This window comes from Eumetopias jubatus, unplaced genomic scaffold (assembly GCF_037043125.1).
Source record: "Eumetopias jubatus isolate StellerSeaLion01/CBP00866 unplaced genomic scaffold, mEumJub1_p1.0 scaffold_3, whole genome shotgun sequence".
NCBI classification, from domain to species: domain Eukaryota; kingdom Metazoa; phylum Chordata; class Mammalia; order Carnivora; family Otariidae; genus Eumetopias; species Eumetopias jubatus.
The window spans coordinates 81,384,792-81,412,131 of NW_028274809.1; the positions used below are offsets into that span (position 1 = coordinate 81,384,792).

Consider the following 27,340-nt stretch of genomic DNA (forward strand, 5'->3'; position numbering starts at 1 on the left):
TATGTACACTGAGACTGTCTAGGTTTTTCCCCAGTCAAAGGAAACTGGGTCTGGGCTATACATGCAGGTGAGAAGACTGTCAGGTGTCATCAGTACCTATGGGAGGAGACTGGAAGAAACAGAGGAAAAAATCTGAATAGATCAAAAACTGCTTAAAGACATCAATAGCATTCAAAAAAATCTCAAAAAGATGCTCAGAACCAGATAATTTAACATGACTTTTAACATACATCTATTTCTTTAATAGAAATAGTAAATTCATATCTTGTAAAGTTTTTTCAGAAAATAGATGAGTAAAAGCTGCCCATCTTATTTTATTAGGCTAGTGTAATCTTAATTGCAAAATAAGGCAAGGAAAATGAAGAGAAAACAACTACAGCAGATTACACTTAAACAATGTAGATTCTAAAATCCTAAATAAAATATTTGCTAACTAAAAAATAACGTGTTAAAAATAATACGCCATGATCAAGTAGAATGTAAACTAGAAATGCAGGGATGGTTTCATATTAGAAATTCTATTCATATAATTCACAGCATTAATATACTACAGGATAAATGTCATGTGATTATTTCAAAGATGCATGAAATGCATTTTATAGGGTTCAATAGCTATTTATGCATATCAAGCTAGAAATAGAAGAACTTTCTTAATTTAGTAAAGGTTATATATTAAAAACCTTCAGCAAGCATTATACTTAAGTGAGAAGTGAGATACTAGATACATCCTCTTTAAGACTGGGCATAAGTTAAGGATGCCCACTGCCATTATTACTTGTTTAACATACTTCCAGAAGAATTGATCAAAGGTATTAGAAAGAAGAAAAAAGTAAAAGTATGAGGATGGGAGAGGTAGAAAGAAAACTTTCGTTATTTGGAACTGATATATGATCATCTGTCTAGAAAAAAGAACCTGTTGAGAATTAGAGAGTTCAGCAATGTTGTTAAAACCAAGATAAAGTTTCAAAAAATCAGTACTATTTCTCTACACAAAGAACAGACATCAAGAAAATATTTTAATTAAATATTTAAAATATTGATGTCTGTACTCAAAGAGCATCATGCACAAAATTAAAAAGTTGAAATAATGGAAGCAGATAGTTTTTAATATCTAAAAGTAACAGGAAATGAATATCTAGAATATACAACAATCTCTTAAAGAGCATTTATCAAAAGACAAGAACCCATATGAAAAATAAATAGTATGAACAAGCAATTTCAGAAAAGGGAAGCCAAAAGGCCAATAAAAATATGAAAATGTATTCAAACTCATTACTGATAAGAGGAATTAAAATTAAAACAATAAGCTATAAAATTATGCACGTGAGATGGAAAATACTAGCAAGCTCAATAATGTCAAGGGTTGACAGGAATGAGAGGGTTACTGGGAATGCAACTGGCAGGACTTGGTCAAATTAAGTATAAACATGTATCCTATTACCAGCAGTTGTGCTCCTGGATATATATCACAAAGAAATCCTTGCAAAGTTTTATGATAAAACAAGTATGAGGCTATTTATCATAGCAGTGTTTGTTGTGACAGAAAATCTGGGTGGCAATCACTGGGAAATATGGGTAATTAAAACATGGTAGCTACAAACTGTGGAATACTATGCAGCAGTTAGAAGCAATGTAAACATGACAACGTTAAGTAAATGATAAACACATATGGTTTAGTGAAATAAAATAGGGAACAAAACAAGATACACAGCATAATATCATATATGCATAATAAAATTTTGCATACATAAAATGGGGGAGGGGGCAGGGTGGAGATATAATTAATGCAAGCCCAACCGAGAGATCCATGAAGGGTCATAATATATTCTCTTTTCTTTTATTTATTTGAAATTTTCTGCTTAAAATATTTAAAAACATGTATATAAAACAATACTCACATTATGAAAATACATATAAACCAAAGAGAGCGTTTCAGTAGTTATTATAATGACTATCATATTAGAATGGTTCTCTATGGGTCAAGGTCAGGAGTATGGGACTAGAAACAAAAATAAAATGTATAAATAAATAACATCAGTACTTTGCATGGACCAATGATGACAATGTACAATGAACTAAGGAGCATGTTTAGCTCTATTTTCTATGCAAAAGATCCTTTAAAAAAAAAAAAGATTCCTTAACGGCTATTTTTTCTTAAATTGGAAAGATCTGGTTTTAGCTTGTGGAGATGAAGGAACTACAAAAATAATTGTCTAATTATTATAATTCAGAAAACAATTGAATAGCTGTTCCAAGTAACCAACTCACCATATGTAACTATAGAAATGAATTAGAAATAAGTAATGTCATTTATATTTTCAAGATAAGTCATTTCTGACAATATTCATCACAAAAAACTAGCAAATCAGTAAGCTGCTACCCACAAATTAAGGAGAAAAAATAGACTCTAAAGTACTTGCACTCTAAAAGAATAAAGAAAAATAGAACAAAGGGAAAAAATTTCCGCACCAGAAGCTGTAAACTGTTTTATTTGGTTCACACAGTTGGCAAAAGTAGGTTTTTTCACAGGCAAAATTTTGTGCTGACATTAAAATTTAGAACTTTTCAAAATCCATATTTGTTTCTTCCAAAAACATCATAAAATCAGATTTTACAGGTCTCTTATTTCCACCTAGAGAGGATTCTAGAGCTGAACAAAAGCACCCCATTTACTGGTCACATACTCTCCAAGGTTACATTGTAACTGCCTGACATGCAACATTATTTTAAAACACCTTTTTTTGCATTTTGTACTCCTCATATCTCACTCAAAATTTTACCAAAATATATTCAAAAATTTACTTAGTAATGTAAGCATGTAAGCAGTCATGGGAGGCATGAGCAGAACATGCTAAATGAAAGGATATGATGGGTCAAGACAAGTCTTTGGGTATTAGAGAAATAGTGAAAAGAGGTTTGGTATTCAGAGGTAATACTGTGAGTATTTGAAACTATGACAGGGTTTTTTGGAGTGGTTAAAGAACAAATTTCTAATGTAGTTAAGGAACTGATTAATGAATATAGTGCATTAAGAAGAAAGCGCAGTGGATAGTAGTTTTTGTTTAATTATTCTTTCAAATTAAACACTACCGAGTTCTGCTCACAGTTTTAATGGAAGCTGCTTCATTTCTTCTCCATTCTTCTTAATTGGTTTGTACACTTCCATAATAATATATCAATTTTATCAATTGTCTGTTATAAATGAAATATGATTACTTCCTGTCAAGATAGTGTCAGGACATACAAATTTGTGTCTGAATATGAATGAATGTGGTTTTGAGGTTGCTTAGGTAGGGCCAGTGATAAAGCCAGTTTAGCAACTCAAAGTACAGTCTGGAAATCCTAGTCATTTAGATGAGATTATTCATGATGTTGTATTTATTACTTACCTTGAGTATCTATATTTTAAAGATCTTGTCTGTAAACCATATAACCTTCAATATCTACTTCCCACACGTAGAAACTGATTTCCTCAAAAAGCATCTAAAAAAGAAACAAGAAAATATCATGAATTTGAGGATATATTGTTTCATTTATTTTAAATAAAAAAGCAGATGTCAAAATTATTCTTTATGACTTTATTTAGTAAATTTGGATAAGGGGAGGTGTATCTCATAGGATATATTTTATATAAATAAACAGTAGTAATAATGAGATTTTTCCATTTAGAAGAATCAGAAATTTCTATGAAACACATATTTTGATTCATGTCATAAAATTTTATACTTTCTACAGTATTAATTTTATCTGGCTACTTAGCTTCTACAAGCATTGTTAAGAAATATAATTTTAGGTATGCCTGGGTGGCTCAGTTGGTTGAGCTTCCAACTCTTGATTTCAGCTCTGGTTGTGATCTCAGGGTTGTGGGATCGAGCCCCGAGTTTGGGATTCTCTCTCTCCATCTCCCTCTGCCTCTCCCCCCAGGCCCCCACTTGTGCTCGCTCTCAATAAATAATAAATAAATAAATAAAACATTAAAAAATATATAATTTTAAATACATTGATTCTGATGTCCTACATGAACATAGCCCTACCCTAGAAAATATTTCCTTATTCAAAATAGATTACAAAAATATATTCTTGATTACATCTGAGTTGCTTATAAATGCCAATATCATAGAGATCAACTAGTTATTGTCGTCATAAAAAAAGGTCTGTATCACTTAAATCACCCAGTCAGTACTTTCCACCAATCTAGGGAAACTTTGCAGAAGTCTTTTAAGAGAAATTGCCACTAAGAGAGAATTAGGATTATCCAAAGAAAATGTTCTTTGCTGAAAGATTTTGATTCTGACTCTCCTTGATTTTTTAAAAAAGCCTAAGACAAGCAGTTAGGGAAATAGGATTTGGAGGCTGAAGTGCCATACCTTTAGTATGTGGTTTTGAGTACTATGGATTCCCAAGCCAAACATCAATAATTTTTGGATTAAACAACATGATTATTAGTGTAGATCTCTCATCAGTGTAGTTTCTCAGTCGCAGCTGCACATTAAAAACACATGGGACACTTTTATCTATATTGAGACGTGGTATATTTCTTAGATATTGGGCTAGGGTGTAGATATTTTTTTTAAAAAGCCACTTAAGGAAGGATATCTGTTCTTCAGGCGAAGAAACAATCTCACTGCAATTATTCCATTTAATTTCTACAGATCAATAAGACTAACTTCAAAAAGATGCTGTCTAGAGATATCTATGAAAACTACTGAAAACTTGCTAATCTGATTACTAACAAGTATGACATAAATGGTGGTTGCAGTGAATTTCAAAGTACAATGCACTTAAGGAACGAAAGGTACTACTTTAAAATGTAGATTCCTGGCAGGTGTCATGCTGGAGATTTTGATTCAGAGAAACTAGGCTAAGGCCATGGATTGTCTATTTTTACAGACATTTCTGGTGATTATAATGCAAAAGGTCTACAGTTCCTATAAAATAGTGGTATAAGAATTTATGAACACTACTACTAGACTCATTATTAGCATTTATAAAAATACTTCTTCAGTTTTATTCTAAGGTAATATTTCTAATCTTAAAGGATAATCCTGAGATGCTCAGAATAAGAAATAACTTTAAATGTAAATAAGATTTTAGCAATAAATCAATGTAGATAAACTAAAATAATGTTTATGGATAATATAATTTGTAAGTTGTGCTATTCTCCTAAGTAAACTGTATAGGTAATCAACAAAATACTGTGGCAAACAAGAAAAAACTAGATATTTTGTAATGAGAATTTAACCTAAAACTACACATATAACTACAAACATGCCCTAATGTCTCAGAATTAAATATTTTTTGTCCCTAACTTTGCAGGGGGGAAAAGCTCTTCTAGTGTCATTTGCTCTAAGAGCAAAGCTAAAATTTTTTTAAAGAAAAAGTCTTGAGTCATTTCCTTCAACATACACACTAACATAACTTACTAAAAATAATATGAAATAGGCTGTTAACACTTTAGCTCTGAAACTTCTTATAAACAGGTCCAGAAATACTTTGTAATAAAAATAATATATTCATATGCACATATTCTTTAGATTCTTTCTGAAAAAGAAAAGTCTAATAAGTAGGGGTAAATATCCAAGTCTCTGCTCTACATAAGGATGGTGATCTCAAGTAACTACTAAACCTTTGAAGAAAACTATATTTATTTTCACTTACCTACCTAGTATGGAGGTGCTTCTAATAAAGTATTCTTTCTATATGCATGTGCTGGTAAAGACCAGGTTTTTCTATTAAGTTATCATCAATCTTTAGTTTATGACTAAAGTTGATTCTTTTCCCAGACCTAGTGCTGTTTAATAGCTAGTAAACAATCATGGACTTCCCAAATGTCTTCATGAACACGAATCTGTCCCACCTCTCCAATCTGCAGGATCGGATGCAAGTCTGCCTCTGGTTTACAGCTATGCATTCAAGTCCCAATGTCTTTTGGCAAGATTCATGATCTTTTACTATTTGACCTCAGCTGCCTTTTGCTGTTTATCTCTCATCTCTTCATCAACCAAAACTTGGCTCAAATACTGCTTCCTCCTTGAAGGAAATTTCCATCAATCTGACACTAAAAGCTTTCTTTCTCTTCTGATTTCCAGCACTAATTATTGCAAATTACTTAGGTAATTAATCAGGTACTCACTTATGGTCCCTTATTTCTATCTTTTATTATTAAGATTTGGCATGTTTGTTTTATTCCCTCAACTAAATTATAATTTTCCAACAAGCCCTAGCCTGAAAGCATTTAATAAATATGTGATGACTTTATTTGTTGGTCTTCCCAGTAACTGACTATAGAATTTTACAATGATTGAGTGAGGCATCCAGCTTTTCTCTTTAGTATGCTTCACAACTATTAATGATTTAAAAATTATAACTTCCCTATGCTGCAAGAACTTTTTCATCTCTTTTGAGGCTACCACACCCAACTCTCTTAATGTCGCATAATCCAGGTAATTTTAGTTAACTGAGGGTAATGGTGCAATAATTGCTGTTAATAATAACAATGAATTAACAAGAATGCACATTTTAAAAAATAAATCAGACTATTTAAATATACTTAACACAGAAGTCGTAGGGAACAGGTTTAGTTTTTCCTTAGGAAAACTACATACTTTAATAAGAACCAATAACTGTAAATAACACAATATATCACAAAAGAATTCAAAGTATACATATTACACTTTAAAAATACAAACTTATAGACAATAGTGTCTGCAACATTTTTTTAAAATGCTGACACTTCTTCCTTGCTTTGAAATACAGTAATGAGAGCTAACATTTATTGATTTCTAAATCTATCATTAATTAATTTGATTTTTACAACAATCCTAAGAAGTACTATTATCATCTCCATTGCATAGATAAAGAAATTGAGGAACCGAGAGATTAACTCGTCCAAGGTGTTACAGTCAATAACTGTCAGAGCTAGATTTCAAACTCATGCAGTCTACAATTATCTACAGTATTTTTTGAAGTCACTGTCCATTAAACTAAATCTCCAGTAGTTCTGGAAGCCTTACTTAATGTATCATCATATAAATTTCTGCCTTATACTTTCCACCCTTTTGCAAGGTTTATCAGCTTTCCCACTCAAAGGAGAGTACCATGGGGGTCCACTTCCAACTCTTCTCACAAAGAGATGATTTCTAAGCCCTCATTTAGTGCTACTAAATGTACAATTTACATAATAAAGCATAATAAATACTAAAGATTTATCCTAAAAACCTCAGTCTTGCTTCTAATGTGATGTTCTATAAGCCTAATGACATTAAGGTTAAGTATGGTTCAAGGCTGGGATATATATTTAGGAGTTTTTTTTTTTAAGATTTTATTTATGTATTTGACAGAGACACAGCAAGAGAGGGAACACAAGCAGGGGGAGTGGGAGAGGGAGAAGCAGGCTTCCTGCAGAGAAGGGAGCTGGATGTGGGGCTCAATCCCAGGACCCTGGGATCATGACCTGAGCCGAAGGCAGGCGCTTAAAGACTGAACCACACAGGTGCCCCTATATTTATGGTTTTAACTCATTAAAAAAATTTTTATGAGAAACTATACCTTCTTAAAAATAGGATAGCCCTCCCAATTTTGGCAGTTTTTACAGGAAGAAAACATGTTTTCTACTACCCTGAGCTATGGGACTATATCAAAACCTAAATTTTTTTTTTTTTTTTTTTTTTAGAGAGGGAGAAAGTGTGAGTGTGGGGGAAAGGGCAAAGGGAGAACGACGGAGAAAATCTCAAGCAGGCTCCACGCCCAGCACGGAGCTCCATGCAGGGCTTGATTCTACGACTCTGAGTTCATGACCTGAGCCGAAATCAAGAGTTGGATGCTCAACCACCAAAACCTAAGCTTCTATAGGTGATTGCTCTCATAGCATAAGCAGAATGTAATTTTGTAGACCTCAAGATCCCATTTATTCTAATAGGTGACTTTTTAAAAAAATCTAATGCACAAATTTCATATGTGGCTGAATGGCAACAGATCACAGTAAAACACCATGGAATAAAATAAAATCTTTCAGTCTTTTATTTCAATAAAAATGAAACATTCAAAGAATTAAAAATGTATTTAACCCTTGTCTGCTTGCTTATTTGCCATGTCTGCTTTTTTAAAGTTTCCAAAGTTCTTCAGTATGACAAGAGTTCTAATCATGCAATGAATGGAAGATGTTTTTTCTCAACTGTTTTTGGCAGAGAAAATAATCTTAGCCTGAGTGTATTCAAGCCATTGCTTAGTACCAGTTAAGCCCGTTATTAGGTTTATTCCAGATCACTTATTTAGGGCACCTTGCATAACTTTTATTTATGGTTTTAATGCAACTGTTCTATTTAGTTGAACAGCAAGAATTCCCTCATTGGATAGCCCCTGTCATTGTAAAAAACAAAGAACCAAAGGTAATTCTAAATCCTCTCCACCAAGTTAGGCCTTGTCTTCAGCCCCCTTGTAACTTGTCCAGACGATCTGGCTTCAGTTAAGAAACTATATTTAAAGTCCAAAGAAACTAAAGTTCTTTCTACAAAGGTTGATAATAACCAGGCTATTCAAAGTGTAATAGTAAATGACATTTATTTTTCATTAGAGAAAGGAAAGCAGCAATCTTTGTTTCTTCTTATTTTCTTTCCCCACCAGCATTCTCTAAAACTACAGCCCACCTTAATTACATCTGTTATTTGGGAAATACCAGTGAGTGATTTTTGGGTATAATAATATGCAAACACCTTGAGAGCTAACCTTTTTGGGCAGAAAGATTTATGTACAACATTTTGCCAAATATAGTACCAAGAACATGCATATTAATATTCTGGCAATAACAAATTCATTATGCTTGTTATCCTATTGGGCTGGCTGATGGATAATTAATGAACTAATAGGGTTGGGACCTAGTAAGTGAGTTGGCAATTATTTATTACTCTAATTCTATGTAGTTTCTCCCAACTTCAAAAATAAGGTTCTTGAAGACCACTATGGATTGAGAACTCAAGGTTGAGAAAATAAGTATGTTGTAGAGAAAAAAAAAAACAACAACAGGATTTGGAGACTGAAATCATGTGAATATGAAAGTCTAGGTTAATAGGTTTACATTCAATACAGCAAAGAAATTACAAAGAAATCATTTCCATTTATTCTTTCAAATGGAAACCAGAACTTTTCAAGGATTTCCTCTGTGGCAGTGTTATAGAAATAAACTATAAAACTATTCTATATAGCTTTATTATATTTTTAAAGCTATTTTACTTTTAGAAATGATAAATATACTAGTGACCTTGCTATCTACCTTGCTCTCTGCCTTGCTCTAAGTGTTGCCAATGTTAAAATTTATGACTAGGATGATATTGATACTATCAACGTATCTTCTCAGGTTCTGCTTCTTGCCTTTCTGATTCCTGACTCAGTAGTCTCTATTAGACATTCTGGCAATATATATACCTGTTACTTTCTCATGGTATCTTTAGAAATTGCTACCACTGACATCACCTCCATTTTCTTTTTAAAAACATCACATTCCTCTTTTTCTCATTATCATCATTAGCAGGAGTTGCCTACATTTCCAGAATGCTGGAAATAAGATATTTTTTCAATACTAAAAAGGTCTACAGAGGAAAAAAAAAAACAGAGAGAGAGAAGAGAAGAGAAGCAACAGTGATAATTACTGCCGATTTCATTCTTCAGGATTATGCTAAAAGCATACAGGCATACCTTGGAAATATTGTAGATTTGGTTCCAGATCACCACACTAAAGCAAATATTACAATAAAGTGAGTCAAATGAACTTTTTGGTTCCCCAGTGTACATAAATGTTATATATAGTCTATTCAGTGTGCACTAGAGTTATGTCTAAACAATGTATATACCTTAATTAAAAGACACTTTATTGCTAAAAAATGCTATCACCTGAACTTTCCAACAAGTCATAGTCACTGATCACCATAACAAATGTAATAATGAAGAAGTTTGAAATATTGCAAGAATTACCAAAATGTGACACAGACAGAAAGTGGACAAATGCTGTTGGAAAAATGGCACTGAGAGACTTGCCCAATGCAGGGCTGCCACAAACCTTCAATGTGTGCAAAAAATGAAAAAAAGTAATATTCGTGAAGTGCAATAAAATGAGGTAAGGTGGTAGATGGAATTACTGGACAAAAGATAGAGATATCAAAAAAGGAATTTCAACATCAGAAAGTATGCTTAAATTCCTTATGAAACATGGTAACCTTGAAGGTCCCTTCCAAATCCATGATTTTATGAATCTATGATTAAGAATCACAAGAAATTTTATGGGCAAACAAGAGAATGCTTTGGAAAAAAAAAAAAGGCATTCACAAGTCAAATACCAAAGTTGTACTGCCCCCTTTTGGAGGCAGGTTACAGAAATTCATAAACATTTAATAGGATATCATTAATATTTTTAAGTTCTAAAGCAGTATGGTAAAATATAGGCATTCGTTATACCAGTCAGCAATTTATTCCTTAACATATTTAACTAACGCCTGTGTTTAAACAAACAAAATAATATAAATTGATGGGGCCCAACATGAAGAATAAAACAAAAACCTTGGAAGTGATACTGAAATTCAGGCCACCAAATAAAAAATTCCAAAAGAACTGGAATTTAGCCCAAAAAAAATGATGTTTCTGTTGCTGTTGAAACAGAAAATGGGTCCATAACCTTGTGTGTGTGTGTGTGTGTGTGTGTGTGTGTGTGTGTGTGAGAGAGAGAGAGAGAGAGAGACAGAGAGAGACACTATCGCTTTTGTGCACAACAATTAGGACTCTTTAAAGAAGTTTCATATATTTTCAAGTATTTTAATGGTGCTATGATGTAACATTTTGGGGCATTTGATACATAAGACACTATAATCCCAAATAAAAACACTACTATATAGATAGATTTCATGAAACGATCATAAATCTACTTCAATACCTAAAAAGAAATCCGTATCTGAATATAAACCATAATGCTTTATTTATATGGTGGTAATGAAGATAATAACAAGCCTAAAAGTGACTCCACTGTACTGAATAATCAAACTACTAGAGTGTTGTAGGAGCTTAAGTAGAAAATCCTGAATCAGAACTCGGAGAAAATCTTTTTAGAAAATGTTCTCTGTATAAAAACAAAAGAAAATCATGTTAGCTTAAAAAATATGGTAGACTTATTAACTAGTACTTGTTAATTAAGACTAACTTAAAAGAAAACGAATTAAAGGGAAGATATATTTAAATGCAGCTATAGGTTATTAAAATCAGCATATAAACTGCTTATAGAAAACATCAAATTTATGCTATAAGACCTTTTAAATGTTCTATAATATGGAAATACCCTCCTTCTAGTATTTATGGCATTGATAATATAAAGCATAATCTTTTTATATAATGCATACTTCAGCCAAAGTGACTTCTCAAATTATCAACAAAACAAAATAAAACAATCCTCCAAAATGCAGGGTCTTCATTAATGGAAATAAATCCTACAAGAAGAGATGTTAGCCAGAATAACTGACAAAAAAGCAGTAAGTAGTTGCACCTTGGGAAAATCAAATTTTCCAATAAAAACAAAAAGATATCAGGGAGAGATGTTAGAATCTTGTGCAAGGAGTTGAAATCCTCACATGTCCACACATTGAAATAATAAAATGACAAGCAGGAAAAATGCAAATAAATGCACAGAAGAATAGGAGTATCATCCTTAGTGATGTCTGAAAAGGAGGTTAATATGACTGGAATATCATAGTCACCAGTGAGTGGATGGGGGAAACATCAGGCTTTGACTTTCTGGGTTTTTTTGTTTTTGTTTTTGTTTTGGTGCAGGCACTCATAAACAGCAAAAAAACCCATATTACATGAGAAATTTTATGAGCCAGTAGTAATGCCTGATTTTATGATGTCTGGAAACAGCTTTTACCAAAAGAGAACAATATTTCAAATCCTACCAAGATCATTTCAGTATTATGCCAACCTGCCAAATAATGAAGAGTTTTATTAAAGAAAATAACACATTGACACAAGAATAAAATCCTTATAAATGGAAAAAGATGTCTGGGTTACACAAATTACCTCCAGGAGTAAACAACAATGGGGTCATTATTGACTGAGTGAGAGATAATTGAGAAATCAAAAAATGAAATCTAAATAGGAGCAAGTGCAACCAAAAAGAGTTTGAGTCACTCCTGTTTATTAGAGATTTTTCATGTTTAGAGGATTGCCTTGTCAAATTTCTTGAGATACAGGAAAGATAAATGGAATATCATTTTAGATCTTTCAAAGATAATAAAAAACTATACATATAAAATGTGAAGAATTTCCAGAGATTTGCTCCATCTTTTCAGTTTATAATGAACTGAAATGACTATGCAGAAAAAGAAGTACTTAAACGTTTAAACCACAACCTTATAGGTCATTGTGCTCTATAAGTGATTTGAGTCTTAATACCATCTCTCTCATAAAGCTTCAAATGCTATTTAAAATTAATCAAATATTAAATGTTCCCTATATTGCTGGCATTTATAATGCTGTGATTTTTCTGATGATTCCTTCCTTAGCACTGAGAATATAGCTGTAGATACCACTGTAGATACAGATACAAAAAATGCACCCTATGTAAATATATATATATATATAATATGGAATTTTAATTTGGTACAGTGAACTGCAAATCAGTGCATGGAAGTAAAACTTAGTATGTTCAGTAAAAATTAAATACAAAACATTTAAAAATACCTACTGATGGGCTGGTTACAACAGAGAGCAATTGAAGCAAAAAATAAAATGAAATATTCAGTTGATTCAAATGGAAAATAATAAAAACAAATTATCTCAATATGTTGGGATGCCTCTCTTTTGGATTGAACCAGGTGAAATTGTTTGTTTTATTGTTCAAAAAAGACTGAATATTGGAAATTTCATTTGGTTTAAACTAAAAGCATTAGAGTTAACATATTTAATTCATTTAATTCTATGAAATATTGCAATATAAACCACAAAACAATGTCAATTCATTGACTAAAACATATTTTCAAATAATTTTACTACCACACAGAAAAGGTGAAAAAGGAGTAAACACTGTAAGTGATTTCTGTTGCCCCCAGATTATTAAATTAAGAGATTAGGTCTTTAGCAAATTTGAGCATATACTATGTAGATTCTTAGGTACAGAAAATCATCATCACTGTTTTATTCGTCTTAGATGTGGAAGATGTAATAAGAGGAAGGCTATAAATGAGAGCAAATTCACATTTAGAAGAGAAGGAAATCAACAAAATCCTCCATATTTACAATAGCTTAATAAATTTTTTGGCCAAGTACTGTAAGGTGAGAACTTCTTCCACCATGTTATTGCAAGTTCATAATTTTGAAAAAATGGTTTACTATAAATAAAGGCAATCTATGTTAACTGGCGATTGATCAATTAATCAATTAATGTAACTGAAAAAGGATCATATATTTGTGTAATAATAGTTTAGCAGAAATTTCAAGGAATGAATTCTCAATTTTGCCTGATCCTAAAAATGTGTCCTAAAAAAATACCAACAAAAAAAACCAAAAATTAATATAATATTTAAGTTTTCATACATCTAATTATAACATTAGGTATATCAAAATTATGTATTTTGACATACCTAATGTTTGGTCAGAATGAAGAGTGTGGCTGTACCAGTTGTTAAATTCCCAACAGTAGGGTGCCTGGGTGGCTCAGTTGGTTAAGCAACTGCCTTCGGCTCAGGTCATGATCCTGGAGTCCCAGGATCGAGTCCCGCATCGGGCTCCCTGCTCAGCAGGGAGTCTGCTTCTCCCTCTGACCTTCTTCCCTCTCATGCTCTCTCTCTACCATTCTCTCTCTCTCTCTCAATAAATAAATAAAAATCTTTTAAAAAAATACCAAATAGTAAAAGGCTTTTATACTTGTTAGAAAATGGCCACTGCTCTCCATTTCTCTCCACATGGTCTCCTTCTCTAAGGACCTCATCCCCACCAAAAAGACTTTTCCACGTTCTCACCCCTAAGGAGATAACACCCAGCAGAATAGGGACCCACTCAAATTAGTTGGTGCCTCTGCCATACCAGTTGTTATATGTTTCAAATCCCTCCTCTGTTAATAAAACAGGGATAGTTGCAGAAGCTTTGTATTTGGAGTCAGACAATGTTATAGTAGCTCTACTACCTGGGTAAGTCAATGGACCTTTCTGAAATTCCAACTTCCTCTTCTGAAATAGTTATTAATAACTACTTAGTAGAGCTGATTGTGGATTGTGTGAAATGACATGAAGTGCCTATGAGCAATGGTAGGCATACCACTTACTCTCCCCTCACCTTACTAGAAATATAGCACAGTTGATCCTTGAACAACAGGGGATTAGGAATGCCAACCCTGCATGCAGTCAAAAACCCATATATAATGCTTGACTCCCCCAAAACTTAACTACAAACAGCCTACTGTTGACCAGAAGCCTTACTGATACCATAAACAGTTGATTCACATATATTTTGCATGCTATATGAATTATATACTGTGTTCTTACAATAAAGTAAGCTAGAGAAAAGCAAATGTTATTAAGAAAGTCTTAAGGAAGAGAAAATGCATTTATAGTACTGTATTTATCGGGAAAAAACCCTGCATGTATGTAAGTGGACCCACACAGTTCAAACCTGGGTTGTTCCAAGGTCAACTGTAAATACTACATGGGAAAATAAGCAAAAACTACAGTTCTTTATTCACAGATGGGTTACGTTTCAAACATTCATTTTTGAAGTCGGTAGTCTAGTAATGTATTTTCCTCATAGTGATCATTATATAAAAGTAGTAATGTATCTCAACAATTTTATAAATTCCAATTTCATCTATAATATACTGTTTTCATACATGGAAAAAAGCTTATGGGTATTCATATATGCTAGGCACTGTTCTAAGAATTTTGCATTTAAGTTATTTAATCCTCAAAACAACCTTATGGAATAGTATGCTCTTATCATGCCCACTTAACAAATGAGGAAATCAAGACAAAGAGGTAAAGTAACATGCTCTAGGTCGTATTAGCTAGTAAATGGCAGAGCCAGGATTCATCCTAAACAACCAGGCTCAAGAGCCTATGTTCCTAATCACTATATTATATTATCTTTGGAGTTATTTGAATCATAAAACATATAAACATTTATAAAAATCAAAACAGTGAGAAAAATTACATGGTAGTTTCTCAAATTGTGATAGAAATCAAACTGAGCAAAAGAAGAAGAAAAAAGTATACTCAATTTATCTTGCATACTGGTGGCTTGAAGAAAAGCAGCCTGAGATAGATTAGATTTGTGGAGATAAAGGCTGCCTACTGTTAAAGGTGTAAATGCTATCATTGCTTCTTCATCACAGCTAAAGCTCCTGAGTTATCTTTCCTTTCCTTATTTGCATATTTATCTTCCAGAGTAAGTGTCTTTTTAAAATACAGTTTGCAAATAGGCCCAAGGCCAACCAGTATTGACCTGGGCTCCCAAGTCTGGATTATCAACAGTGACCAGATTCTTGTCTGGCCCCTTTCCCAAAGATCAAGAGAATGGGAATATTTGTTCCAAGGAGATTAAGTTCAAATACTGCCCGACTCCCATCTTCTTCAGACTATACCTAGGACTTCCTTTTATCCTTGAGACTCTGAATTCTTCCTGTGACCATTTCTGGCTTTGAAAGCTTGTTCTTTAAATTCAGTTTTTGGTGTGCTAAAAATGGTTTCCATCTAATGCTCTTAGTACGTTTAGATTGTTCATAATATTTTCATTTGAGCTTTCTGCTACATTTTATTTTTAGTATCACGGTGGCTGTTAAGCATTTTATTCTTTTATTTGGTATATTAAATGCTCTGAATACTACTTTCCAGTATCTTAGAATCCTATTACTTTACTACTTCATTTTTAATTCTTTAGCATTTTAGGTATCCCTAAATATTTAACATTTGAGCATTTTAAGAGTATTAAGATTTTAGTTTAGACTGTAGGTCTCACTAAATTTTTTATTGGAATTGCATTCAATTTTTTTCATTAAAATGCATTTTTTCCTATCTCCATTATTAAGACTTTTTTGTATACACTGACTTCAGTAATTTAGTTATGTTTAGAATTTCAATAAAAGGGTGACTATGCAAGATCATTTTACTTATGTAATTTATTAAGTTTTATTCATATTTGATGGCTAACAAATCATTTTAACAGTGTGGGGTCACAAAAAGATGAAAAGGGATCTATCATACTATATATTTTCAGTCCCAAATTCAAATGGATCATCTTTATAACTGTCCATTTTACTCTAAACAACATATCATTAACAGTATAAATTAAATACCAGCCTAAATGGGAAGAATTCTTATCTTTGGGTTTGTTAAGTAGTTGTCTTAATGGGGTTTCTAAGGAAGCAGACTCTGGGACTAAGACTGAGTATACATAATTTATTTGGAAGGTTCAGAGAAACTGGCAGGGAAATGGGGAGGTGATAAGAGAAGGGCAGGCAGCTAATATAGGATACATTATTAAGTTAGCTAAAACAGAAGCCAACTGAAACTTAGTCTCATGGGGGGAAACGGGCAAATAGTGTAAGATACAGGTCTCAGAACTGTCTAAGCCAGGGCCAAGGAAGCTGAAACCTGTCAGTCATTGCTTATGGTCTAATCCCAGTGGCTTCTAGTAGCTCAAATGCAGTCCTATGGTTAAGAGGTAGGTGCTGTCCTTTGGAAGGCTGGTATGCACAAAATGGTAAGGGGCTACAAGGGTGTATGGTTAGAGTACCACATTAACTATTACATTAGCAAAACTATTAGGCACCCCCCCAATCATCAGAGTAATCTTTTTTTTTTTTTTTTAAATGAGCATGGAGCCCAACACGGAGCTTGAACTCATGACCCTGAGAACGAGAACTGAACTGAGATCAAGAGTCTGATGCTTAACCAACTGCGCCACCCAGGCGCCCCAGTAATCATTCTGACAAAGTAAATTTAGCCCTGAATGTTGGTGAAATTTTGGCAAACCAGTTTTACCTGGAAGCAGAAAGTATGCTAACAATATTTAAGTATTATGAATGGTAAGATAGTGTATAACTTCTCTACTCAAAATGCTAACAAAACAGAAGCCTGGTACTGAGACACTAGGAAACAAGCTCAAGGAATAATATCGGCCCACGATTTAACTCTTTCAAGAAATAATATTCATTTCCTCCCTGGCCCTTGAAGATTGGCTAACTATCATGAATGACACACCTAGACTAGGAAAGTTCAGACCAATAGACTACCTCAGTGAAAACAAATGGTCATTGATGTTCTTCACGCCAGAAAGGCAGCAGTACCGAAGACAAAAATTGGGGAAAAACTAGCCAAAATATACAAGAACACATGAGATGTCATCTTTGTATTTGGATTCAGATCCCATTTTGGTGGTGGCAAGACAACTGGCTTTGGCATGATTGAAGATTCCTTGGATTATGAAAAGAAAAATGAACCCAAACATTGAGTTGCAAGACACAGCCTGTATGAGAAGAAAAAGACTTCAAGAAAACAGTGAAAGGAACGCAAGAACAGAATGAATAAAGTTGGGGGACTGCAAAGCCAATGTTGGTGCTGGCAAAAAAGTGAACTAGAGATTGAACAACAGAAGGACTAAAGATTCTGCAGTGACTTTATCTGTGGTGATTGTGCAGATTTTTCATGAGAGGGTTAATAAACCAGGAATTAAAGAAAAAAAATGAAAGAAAGAATCCTTACAGATCCCTATAATGTATCAAACCATCGCAAGGAAAAACACCCACCAAACAAGAGATGTGACGCATCATCTCAAATAATCAGTTTACCTAGTAAATGGGTACATTCCTATTGCAACTTGAAGGTACATGCTATAAAAGAAACGAACTATGGATTAAAGTCATTTGTAGAATCCACAAATTCTCTAAGAATTGCTTCCCCAACCTGAGTTTAATTTTTCTGATTTCTTTCTCATCTTTAAAGTTTTTCTGGGTCCTCCCAGTATTTGCCTGACTTGAATCTTGGGGTCTTTTCTTTGGAGTGTGCCATAGCATTTATGTTTCTCAAGGTCCAGGTCCCGGCTTCACTGTAATTCCAAAGCTCCTTTGGTCAATGAAATGCCAAGTCTGATGGATTATTATTTCTGGATCTTGACTCTGTAAACTGGATTAGTGCTTGCAGCCACTGGACAAAACAGACTAGATGGCTAAGCCTTGAGTCCTATGGGCCATATTAGGGCACCTTTGGTCACATACTGCCCACTAAGGTGGGTTTATTCAAGAGTAATGATCGTCTGAAAGCTAAACATAGTGAACAAGCTAAGTGTATGTAAACTATGTATCTGTACCCAAGACTAATATTTGTAGATGTAAAAGTGATTTGTTCATTATTTTTTTACAGAGAATAGAGAAAAAAGGTGGAAAACGTGTGTGTGTGTGTGTATATATTTGTGTATGTGTGTGTAAGTGAAGAAATGCCATCTCCCCCTAAACTGTGCAAGGCTATAAATCATACTATTTGGGACAATTACATATGCATTTACTTCCTCTGAATTATATTTTCACAACATAGTTGCCAAGTATTGGTCTATTTCTACTGCAGAAAGTAGTGCCTGGAATTTGTCAGGATACCTCTGCTATTACTCTGGGTTGTGTGGTTGTCAGACTTAGTATCGGTGTGTATGCATGGGGAAGGTGCCTAGGGTGGGTGGGCGGTGGGCAGGGAGGAGAGGTAACAGGAAATATGAAGAGTAAGAGATTTACCTACAAAGAATATTTCCTTTCTCAAAAAGAGTAAGTCTGGTAAAGAAATATAGTATAAAGCAGTAAACATTTAGGAAAAAAGAATAAAACCAAATTTTTATATATTTTAAAAGATCAATTTATAATATAAAATTATATACTATTAATAACTCTTGAGTATAACAATTTTATGTACAGCATGACTAATTTCTTATATCAAAATTTAATAACAATAACAGAAATTTACAGCTGGAAGGAACCTTAGCGATCTCCCAGACCTTGCCTTCATTTTCAAGAAGAAGATACAGAGCTAAAAGGTTGACTTGCCAAAGCTCATAGTCAGTGATAAAAGGGCTAGGACCCAGTTCTCCTCATTTCCTCTCAGATGTCCTTAACACAAATAATTTTGAAATACTAACTTTTTTTTTCAATTTGCAGAGCTTTTCATTTGAGCTCCACAACACATTTTCACGTAAATAGTATTTGTAGGAAATATCATTAGCATTGCACCACATCCCAACATGAACATATTTCAAATCTGTACATCTCTACTTTTAATTCATTTTCTTACTAATAGAACAGTCAATAAAAGATGTTTGTATATGGGTATATATTAAGAACTATGCCTTAGACTATTCTTACCAATTTCATTAACATGAAATACATCTGAATTACTGTAATTTTTAAAATTTACAGTAACCATCAATCTCAAAGATAGAGCTATTTTCTAAGTCATGCCTTCTAAAATCAAGCAAATTGTGGAAAGGAGGGGAAGTGAACCTGAATCTTTTTAAAAATTACCCAGCAATCTAATTCAAAGTCTTTTCCCCTTCTACTGTTTTTATTGTTTTTCACCTTTCCCAAAAACTACATAAACTATATAATATGAGAAAAGTTCTTCATCAATCCATACAAGGTTTTTAAGCAACAATGTAATACTACTTCATTAACAAGTCTACTGGGTGCAGAATTTTTTGGTGTGGACATGGAACAGATTGAAGGAAGTTTCAGTCTTTAAAAAGCTGGCTCAGAATAAAGGCCAACTTGGAGAGGATGATAAACTAGTCTAGATCCCCTTGAGAAAAAGACTCATTTTCAATCAAAAATACAGTGAATACACTTGTATTCTTAAAAATGCAGAACTGTTTAAGAATAAAATAGCTTTTTAGGGAAACCATAATAATAAATTAATCCAATCCATAGCACAGTTTTTATAAGAAAATATGTTTTAGGTTCCTGCTTTGGAGGCTGGGAGACTGTCTTCCCTTTGCCATGGATGATGGCCACTGGCATGAAGGCAATATGGAGGCTCAAGGAATAAGCCTTCCTCTCCAGAGGAACATGGCATGAGTACAGTACAAAGACAGCATTAGTTATGTCTTCACAAGTCAGATGCTCAAAATCCATAATACCTAGACTCATATTCCTAGTGAATGGGACAATCTATAATAATGTGATAATAGGAATTACAGGTTTGAAAGGGATAAAATAAAATTTCTTTTCCCAACCCTTAAAAATCTGACCTGGGGGCGCCTGGGTGGCTCAGTTGGTTGAGCAACTGCCTTCGGCTCAGGTCATGATACTGGAGTCCCGGGATCGAGTCCCACGTTGGGCTCCCTGCTCGGCGGGGAGTCCGCTTCTCCCTCTGACCCTCTTCCCTCTCGTGCTCTCTATCTCTCATTCTCTCTCTCAAATAAATAAATTAAAAAAAAAAAAATCTGACCTGGATCCCATTAACATCTAACTAAGTTTCTAGTTTATGTCATATACCTTCCCAAATATAATGTGATTTAATCATCACTAAAATCTTAGGGTAGAGGTATTATCATCCTCATTTAGCAGATGAGAGAACTGAGAGACTAAGAGAAGACAAAACTCTGGCTCTGGATTGGAAAACTGTGCAACTAGAACCTGAACCCAAGTCTAATGCTTTCTTCCATCTTTCTACACTGCTGTTACACCTCTGATAATGGCTTACAGTTGTATTAAAATGAAGACTTACCACATTGTAAAATGATTATTTATTTGTCTCTGTTTATTACAAGGTGATTGAGGAAACTTACAAAATATCAGTGCCATATACTGAAGTGTAAATAAGTGAGGAAATTAAGACAAAGAAAAATTATGATTGAGCAAAGTTTAAGAAAGTTGTAGGAATGAATGTTTTAACATATTGTGATGATGGTACAATTAACATAATAATACATAAGACTTTTTTCAAAATATCATTACCAAAATAGAAACTGCATGGGAAGTTCAGCTATGCTATAAGGTATAAATTCCCTCTGGAATTCTCTTTTCTATGAGTTTCTCTCATTTCCAGTGATGTAGCTTTCAACAATGATCCAAAATCAGGCAAGGCCTCCCTTTTCCAGGTGACTAGGATAATGTAATCTCTGGGAACAATGTCCTAGGAACCTAGTTCTATATACTAGTTCCTTTTGAAAACAGAAATATATACCCAATTCCAAAAACAGTAAAATACCAAAATAAAGTATAACTTGGGATTTAGGGTTCAGTTATTGCCTATTTAATGGAGTAATCCCAAAAGTCTCTGTGCAATGACCAAGAACATCTACACAGATATTTCTACTTTCTAACATTCATTTCCAAAGAGATTTTAATTCAAATCAGAAAAATGCACTTCAATAGATTACACTAATATAATACCCAATTTTGATCATACTATTTTGGAAATTGGAAGATATATTAGAGATGTTATATATGGAAAATGGAAGGAAGACATCATGAAGAAGTCAAACTTCTCCTAAGTGTCAGCACTTCCCAAAATAACACTTGTAAAATGCATTTCGAACACATTTTTTCAATTAAATATTTATTAATTAGAAATCAAACCACAATTTCTTCCTGGGAAAAAGCAGAGTGTAGTCATTTAACATAGTATGAAAATGGTGTACAATGTAACAAGAGTTACAAGGTTGGCTTTTATCCTATAAATGTTTTTGGCTCTTATGACATAACAAATTCTTCATTACTGTGGAGAAAGCTAACACACTGGGCTAAAAGGTAGAGTGTCAAGTGCATCTGTCAATATTAAAATTCATATGCTTCTGAAGTAACTGATATAGTGGGAAAAAGCGCAAAGGGAAAGAAGTTTAACCCCACCCCAGCTCAGTCCTACTTGCACGGTATTCTCCCAATCAGCCCATACTTTCGTTTACTGAGTAGGCATGGTTACTGAGGAAGTGACATTCTGGGTCCTCTGCTTCCAAGCCTGCCACTGTAAGATCTTGTGAGCAGACAAAATTACACATGATATACATTTTAAATTCTCCTCTCTGCTCACCTACTTACCTATTTTTCGTTCTTTCTTTCCTCTTTCTTGCTTCAAGGATAGAGATTAGAAATGGTATGGCGGGGTGCCTGGGTGGCTCAGTTGGTTAAGCAACTGCCTTCGGCTCAGGTCATGATCCCGGAGTCCTGGGATCTAGTCCCACATTGGGCTTCTGGCTCAGCGGGAAGTCTGCTTCTCCCTCTGACCCTCTCCCCTCTCATGCTGTTTCTCTCTCTCTCTCTCTCAAATAAATAAATAAAATCTTAAAAAAAAAAAAAGAAATGGTATTGCTTACTTCCCCAAATACACTATGGGAATAAATGGATACTACTAATTTAACACTGAAATTTAAATAGTATGACTGAAATATAGCTCTGAAGAAGTAACAAATGCCCACTAACAAAAAGCATTTCCTGTTTTGTTAATAAAACCTGGCTCTTGAAGCTATAAACGATTTATTATTTCTAATAAATTCCACACATAATTGGATTTGTTTGTAATTTAGACTTCCTTATTGTTAGCATTATATATACATCATAGCTCCTCTATTAAACTAACATTAAAAATGATAACTGGGTCTTCTCCCCTAATTCAATACAATAACATTTTGAAACCCTACTATGCCCAAGACAGGTTTTAGATGCCCCTGGATATTTTAAGGAAAACAAGCAGTTGGGGATATAAAATATGCACAAATCACTACAACAGCAGAGGTACAAATAAAAATGCCATGAAAGCCAAGAGGAGGGGGGCAATAATTCCTTCATCATTCTTAAAGAACTGTACAAAGCAAAGTAAATTATGGTAGACTGAGATTCAAAACCCAATCCTGAGGAGCTTAGACACAAGAGTATTCCTAATGATAACTTCTAAAATAAACTTCCTGCTTATCCTTCTCAAAGGTATCTCCTACAACACAGCCTATGTTTTGGAATGATACCACTCAACATCTTCCTGTCATATATCAAATGACCCCTGAAAATGCCATCACCTCTAGGAGGCTCTCTCACCTGATTCCAAGAGCTGTGGTTGTTCTCTATAGCACATAATGCCTACATGACCCATATTATTTACTGTAATATCAGTGTACACTTACATAACTACCTGAAACTTTTGGGACTTACTATGCATCAGGCACTGTGCTCTATCACCTTACTTGTATTTATTCTCTTGATCCTCCCAACAACCCTGTATGCTACTCTACAAAATGTACCCTATTTTATGCATCAAGAAACTAAAGTTTATACAGATTAGTCACATGCTCAAAGTAACAAAATTAATGAATTGCAGTCAGGAAGTCTAGCTCCGGAACCCACATTACTAATCAATAAGCAATACTACCTTGCTTAACATTTTTATACATATTATATTAAAATCTCTTGGATATGAGAACTTGAGATACCATGACAAGTTCCATTTGCCTCATGCATACATGGGACAACTGTACACCAAAATCATCTGTGGAACATCTTACCACAGATATCCATAACCAAACCTATAAGGTATTGGTTCATTTTGTCCAAAGTTGGATTGGGCCTCTGTAGGTCTAGAAAATCCCATAAATGTTTCTGATGTGTAGCCAGAGTTGAAAGTTATTGAGCATTACACACTTTTAGAACTCAGACAAATTTTAAATAGCAAACAACTTTCTCCTTAAGCATCAATTTGGGTTACTCAGTGACTGCCTGGTATACCAAGTTAAGAAGGATATGAAGGCCAGTGCAAGCTCAGGTTTCTTGGATTCAAATCTTCGCTTTGGTACTAATTACCTGTGTGAACTTGTGTGTTTCAGTTTCTTTACGTGAAAACAAACATAATACTGATATTCACTAGGGTTGCTGAGATATTAAAAGAGTTACTATATAAAGAATTTAGAATGGTGCCTGGCACAAGGAAAATTTTAAATAAATATTAGCAATTGTCATGGGAGTAGCATTAGAAGTACTGAGTTATTTGCCAACTCAGATCCGAGAAACACTCTTAGGGGTTGGCTCTTAATAAGTTTAATGCTATACCTATGAATAAAAACATTACATATGTATGTTTCTAATTTAGAACACAATTTATTTGCATACTGCGGACTGTTTATATTTGAGGCTTTGTGGTAGTGACGTCCAGCATGGCATCAAAAAATAAAAGCTACATTGTGTAGCAGTAGAAAAAGCAGGATTTGGAAGCAGGGAACTAGTGTTTGAGGCTTTAATTACCACCTCTGTAAACCAGAGCAAGTTACTGGATTTTTGTTTTCCCCTCTATAAAGTGGGTATATAAACAGTTTTCATATTTTTTTAAAGATTTTATTTATTTGTTTGTCAGAGAGATAGAGAGAGAGAGCACAAGTAGGGGGAGTGGCAGGCAGAGGGGGAGGGAGAAGCAGACTCCCCGCCGAGCAGGGAGCCAGATGTGGGGCTCAATCCCAGGACCCTGGGATCATGACTTGAGCTGAAGGCAGATGCTTAACTGACTGAGCCACCCAGTCATCCCCAGTTTTCACATTTTAATGCTTCTCTGAAGATTACATGGGATGATGGATGTGAATGTATCTAGTGGACAGTTGGACACATGGTAAATATTCAATAAATATAAGGTTCCATATTAGCTCCCCCAAATCCTATTTAACATATTTACAGCTAAAAGACAGTACAAACTGCCAAGTATACTCTCCCCATTCAGCATGTTAGTAATATTTTCTTCTGTCCTGGCTCTTTGTACCACAGTGGTTAAAGCTGTGGGTATAATGAACAGGCCACTGACAAAATCAGAGCCCTCATCGCTGAAGGTCTTAATACAGAGACAAATGCAAGAGACTTCAAATGAAACCTGCCATTTAAACTCTTTAGGACAGGGGCTTCATGTGCTCATAGGAGCTTAAGGAACACTTACAATTTTCCTCCAGTCTTATTCTATATATGCTTACTTTACAAAACTGTCCCAACTCTACAATTTTGCATTCAGTGTTCTTTATAGGACATATTCTCTTGAGCATTTCTCCACTTCATTAAAAATCTTTCACAAACATTATTTGCAATGGCTGCATAGTGGTCTAGCATATAGATGTATTACATATAATGATTCCCTTTCTATTAAATATTGATATTGTTTGTAAATTTTTGCTATTATAAATAATGCTGAACTGAACATCTCTATTCATTAACATTTGTATATTATTTCCTTAGGATGAGTATTTAAAATAATAACTTACTGGAGTGAAATCCACATAACAAAATTAACGTTTTTAAAACGAACAGTTCAGTGGCATTTAGTATATTCACAATGTTGTATAACTACCACCTAAAGTTCTAAAATATTTCTCTCAGGACTAACATTTTTAGGTATTAATGAGTATGAACATTTTCAAAGTTTTCAATACATAATGTTAATTTTTTTTGAGTTTTTAGTTGTGCCTTTATTCACCTTAGTTCATTAAAAATGTACTTGGTTTAGAGATCCTAGTGACCACCCACTAATGTGGTATTAGAAGTCACCCCTCTCTGCATGGTACTTTTTTTAAAAAGCAGACTTTCTTCTAGGAATCTCACTGATTACACAGTAGTTACAAGAATGTCAGAAATATATATATATATGTATATAATGTTAAACTTCAGAAAAAATTGGACCAATTTACATTTCTATTAGTAGTATTTGACAGAATCCATTTCATCGCACACTTATTTTCAAGTGTATAATCTGTATTAAAAAATAAACTTTGACAGTGAGGAAGCCATAAAAAAACGTATCTCTCTTCATTTTCAAGGATTACTAGTAAGGTTTTAATTTTTAAGAATGTTACTTGCCATCTGAGTTTCTTCTTTTTAGAGCTGTCCACAGTAATAAGATAATTCTGAGATATCCTATGAAGTATCTGCAGTAGTTTTTAGGATGGATGCTTTAAAGGTTTCTGTCTAAAGCACACCTGGGTTTAGGCTGGATGAGGATGAGCTTGAGACTATTTCTGGTTAATATTTTTAAGAGTGTAGTGTTTTATCCTAGGCAATGAATGATTGGTGAAAATCATATTTAATGGTGATCATATAGCTTGACTGAAGGTAAAATAATTTTAAAAGATCATAAAACAAAAATAATGCACAAAGTATGATAAGGAAGTTTTTGCAGAGTTTTGAAAATCAGAACTAAAGATACTGCTAATGCAGTGCCTTCAGGTTCTTTAAAAAGGCACAATTCACATTCATAGATCAGACTGACTTGAGCAGGATAGTCTCTGAGAAAAGCCTGTCTTACACCATACACAAAAATAAACTCAAAATGGATGAAAGACCTAAATGTGAGAAAAATAAACTCAAAATGGATGAAAGACCTAAATGTGAGACAGGAATCCATCAAAATCCTAGAGGAGAACACAGGCAGCACCACGGCTGCTAGACATGTCTCCAAAGGCAAGAGAAACAAAAATGAACTACTGGGACTTCATCAAGATAAAAAGCTTTTGCACAGCAAAGGAAATAGTCAATAAAACTAAAAGGCAACCTATGGAATGGGAGAAGGTATTTGCAAATGACATATCAAATAAAGGGCTAGTATCTAATATCTATAAAGAACTTACCAAACTCAACACCCATCAAACAAAAACATTCAGTCAAGAAATGGGCAGAATATATATTATATATAATGGAATATCACTCAGCCATCAAAAAGAATGAAATCTTGCCATTTGCAATGACATGGATGGAACTAGAGTGTATTAATAATAAGTGAAGTAAGTCAGAGAAAGATGAATACCAGATGATTTCACTCATATGTGGAATTTAAGAAACAAAACAGATGAACATAGGCGAAGGGAAGGAAAAATAAAATAAGATGAAAATAGAGAGGGAGGCAAACCATAAGAGATGCTGAACTCTAGGAAACAAACTGAAGGTTGCTGGATGGGAGGTGGGTGGGGGGAAAGGGTAATTGGGTGACGGGCATCAAGGACAGCACTTGATGTAATGAGCACTGGGTGTTATATGCAACTGATGAATCACTAAATTCTACTCCTGAAAGTAATAATACAGTATATGTTAACTAAATTGAATTTAAGTGAAGAATCAAAAAAAGTCTATGATTCCTTTGCTAGATGTGCTGAGCCCTATCACAATTGTGGGACTTAAATGAGCTATAAATTAGTGTTAATTCTTTCCTATAAATAATTCTCATTGTTCTTTAGTCTAAATTAACTGAGCCTTATTAATTGGGGCTAACTGCCAGGCTAAGGATACACAGACAAAAGCAAAACCACACCGATAGCCCCTCAGAGAGCTCAAACTAATGGAGAAGTTTAATATATAAACAAACTGTTACAGATTGAGACAACTGCAATGAAAAGA

At 33.9% G+C, this 27,340-nt stretch overlaps 1 protein-coding gene and 1 pseudogene across 2 annotated transcripts in view; one reads left to right on the top strand and one right to left on the bottom strand.

The window, feature by feature from the left end:
- Positions 1-17,599, top strand: part of LOC114224564 (small ribosomal subunit protein eS24 pseudogene) — a 59,389-nt pseudogene extending 41,790 nt beyond the window's left edge.
- Positions 1-27,340, bottom strand: part of MBD5 (methyl-CpG binding domain protein 5) — a 433,194-nt gene that overhangs the window by 259,604 nt on the left and 146,250 nt on the right. For both annotated transcript variants that reach the window (XM_088021713.1, XM_088021712.1), the window contains exon 2: positions 3,390-3,483. The gene's annotated coding sequence lies outside the window, so the exon portion shown is untranslated. The remainder of the gene's footprint in view (positions 1-3,389; positions 3,484-27,340) is intronic.